General features: G+C 46.5%; 1 long non-coding RNA gene across 1 annotated transcript; it reads right to left on the reverse strand.

Moving 5' to 3' along the window:
* Nucleotides 1-1,259: 1,259 nt before the first annotated feature.
* On the reverse strand, nt 1,260-2,577 carry LOC132249987 (uncharacterized). The gene is made up of 2 exons (XR_009461551.1): nt 2,391-2,577; nt 1,260-1,980 (listed from the first exon to the last, which is right to left on the reverse strand). It is a non-coding gene; the product is annotated as an uncharacterized LOC132249987 (long non-coding RNA).
* Between the last annotated feature and the right edge of the window lie 708 nt (nt 2,578-3,285).

The raw sequence follows: 3,285 nt of genomic DNA on the forward strand, positions 1-3,285 counted from the left end.
TAGTACCCTTCAAAGGATCTTGCAGGAGGCCCCATCATCCTAGTTGGGAATCACAGCTCTAGGCTCTTGGCTATTCTGGTCTTTCTCTGTTTTTCATGAATAGAAACATGACTGGGAGTTCATGCTTCAGACTCCCAAACAGAAAGAGATACTGAAATTTAGAAACAGAAGTTAATTGCCAGCTAGATGCACCAAATTAGTTACTTAAGCCCTTCCCTTTTCCCTGTGATTTTCTTGTCTAGTTAACTTACATAGGTGCCTTCTCAGGTTGGTTTCCAAGGATCTCTTGATTACACTCTTATCTCTTTCCATACATTGTATAGGAAGCCCAGGTACTTAACCAGGGCCTCAGGATTTCTTCTTTATGCAAGGGACTGCCTAAGATACAAGCACTACAATATCTAAGTATCTAGTCACTAATACTCAACTTATTTATTTAAGCACCTAACACATCAATTTCAAGGCTTTCTGTGCCCAAATTTCTCATCTGTAAAATGGGGATAATAATCTACCCTCACAGGGTTATTGTGAGGATGAATTAAGGATTGTGAAGCATTAGATAGTGATAAGAACCATACAGATCTGTAATTCTCCACCTTTTCAGAACTGAGGACCTCTTAGAAAATCCTACCTCTTAATTTTTACTATTTTTTTTACTATGGAAAAAATAAGGGAACAATTTCTCTTGCAAAAAACTCAAAAAAGAGCACAATAGATCAGTACATTTTTAAAACTATGAATTCCTATTTGCAATCTCTGAGTTTATCTTGTGGATCAAATTTGCATACCCAGGGGTGCCTTTCAAAGGATCTCAAGGCACCCCAGAGCAAGAATCACCAATATAGGTGATGGATCAGATGAAGCTAATCCAGGAACAATTTGATGGTTAAGGACATGGACAGATGAACATGTACTGAAGTTCAGTTGAGATCTATTGTACCACTATTGCAAGTTATAACAGGATTAGGGTCAGGAGTGAACCAGCATGAAGGTAGCTCACATAGAGAGCAGCTATTGCCATGTCTTGCAGCTAGGCTTCCAAATAGTGAGCTGCCAGCCTAGTATAAATGCACACAGATGAAACCTGAACTGATTTAACTTACCACTGGAAGAATACAATGTAAATCTCAACTAGTGTAATTTTCCACAAGACTGGAAAATGTTACCCAGGGTTTAGGAGTCATTTATCCAATATCTATATTCCCCTATACCAATGTAACCCCAGTTGCCCAGATATAAACATCTTGTTTGTCCAGGCACTAATTTAATTTGCTTTATTCTTCACTGATGGCTGTTGCTGGAAGTCAGTGTCCAGAGGAACACCATAGGCTCCTCCTTTTAGGTCTCAGTTGCCATATTTTGGTCTCTTACTTCTGGAGAGGGTCTCCAGTCACCAGGGAAGTTTTAGTCCTAAAAAGTGATCCTGCAGGTTGGGAATGTTCAGCACACTCTTTCATTAATGCGCTCAATAGCTCATGCCCTGGAATCATATGTAGACTCTTAAATTCTCCTCGTAGCCACCCAAAGCTTCATGGCAATTTATAGAAGATACAGTCACTTAGATCAGAAGTCTCAGTCTCTTCCAGCCCTCAGGGCAGCTCACAAGCACATCTCAGGCTGAGTGAAGTGTGGGAGAGCTAGCCAGGCTGACCTTGTTCTCCTGGGTTCCACACTGTAGCCCTGAGTAGTTATAGCGTTGTCTATCATGTTTTACTTTGACCATACACCAGCACCAAACAACTTTGCTTCCTATCTCTCAGCATGAGAGACCACATTCATTGTCAGTCACTGAGCATTCACCACATATCTTGCATCACATGTCACTCTTCACAGCTGAAGTACCTCACTGCAGACTCTGCTGCTCCTATTTTCTCCACAGTGCTCTGCAACTATGTCATTCTCTGCTCTGGCAGCCACTTTAGTCTTCTGGGTCAAAAAGCCCAAGGGTGATTTGATTCAATCTTTGCAGGTTAGTATAAACTGTGTAGATTAAACGATAAGCAAGTGAACAGACATTCATTTTGATTCCAGAAATGCAGCCAGGTGCCTGCAGTGGCCGAGGCCAGATGCCAGGGCGCACTAGAGCACCTCTCCTTGCTTGGCTGGAGCAGACAAATCTGATTCAGAGATCCAGCTGCTGCTGAATCACCGAATCAGCCAGGCCCATCCTCCCCAGCCTGGCAATGGCTGCCCCACCCGCCCCAGCTGCTGCAGCTAGGGAAAAAAAAAGCTCTGACTCACCACATGCTGCCGGGCATGGAGGCAATCCCTACCACTTCCCACTGCCCCATGCTGCATGGGGGGCTCTCCATGAGCAACCCAACCCGCTCCCCCACCCGCCATGGCTCTGGCCCTTTAAGAAAAAAAATGAGAAAACCCCCGAAACTCACCATTCCTGCCCATGGGGGCAATCCCCGCTGCCCCCCACTGCCCCACACCACATGGGAGGCTCTGCATCAGCCCCTCAAAGTCCCAAGGCCGCTACAGGAGCGGTGAGTACTGGGGATTTCTCCTTTTTTTTTTTTTTCTTAAAGGGCCAGAGCTGAGCGGAGCTGGGCAGCCATGGAGGGGCCGAGGGAGTGGAGAGGTGCGTCGGGGGGCTCATGCAAGGCCTCTCAAGCAGCATGGGGAGTGGGGGGGTAGCAGGGATCACCCCCCCCCGTGCGGCAGCACCCAGTGAGCACTGGGGCTTTTCTTTAAAGGGCTGGGAGCTGGGGCAGGTGGGGCAGCCATGGGGGGCTGGGGGAGTGGACGGGGGCTGGCAGGGGTCCCCCTCATGGTCCCTGCTGCAGCCACCAGGGACTGTCAGAATCATCAAAGCTCTTTGAATCTTTTCCAAAGCTTCGGAAATCTTCAAATCGATTCGGACCACTGAATCAGGTTGAACTCCTCCGAATTGAATTACCACCTGAAGCTTCGCACATCCCTCCTTGGTAGTTGTAGATACCTGAATTGTCAGACCAACTGCTAAGTGACCTTCTGCTTCCTGGCTCTTCTTGTAGAGACCAAAGGGCTAGACGTAGATTTGTCAGGACTTTAAAGGAGCACATTTAGATATGCACTACATAAGCTTTTAGTTGAGGCATTCTCAGCCTCCAAACAGCCAAGACTGCCTCGTTCTGTAGCCATTCCCCACTTCAAACTGTAGTAGAAGAAATACAATAAAGAGTAAAAAAAGAAGCCAACCCCTTCCCCCCCACCCCTTTCCTCACCCTATAGAGCCAAATAGCCAAAGCAGAGAAGCGAAGCCTTGAGGTGAATCTGAGCCCCACAAAAGGACTCATG

Source organism: Alligator mississippiensis, chromosome 4 (assembly GCF_030867095.1).
Source record: "Alligator mississippiensis isolate rAllMis1 chromosome 4, rAllMis1, whole genome shotgun sequence".
NCBI lineage: Eukaryota > Metazoa > Chordata > Crocodylia > Alligatoridae > Alligator > Alligator mississippiensis.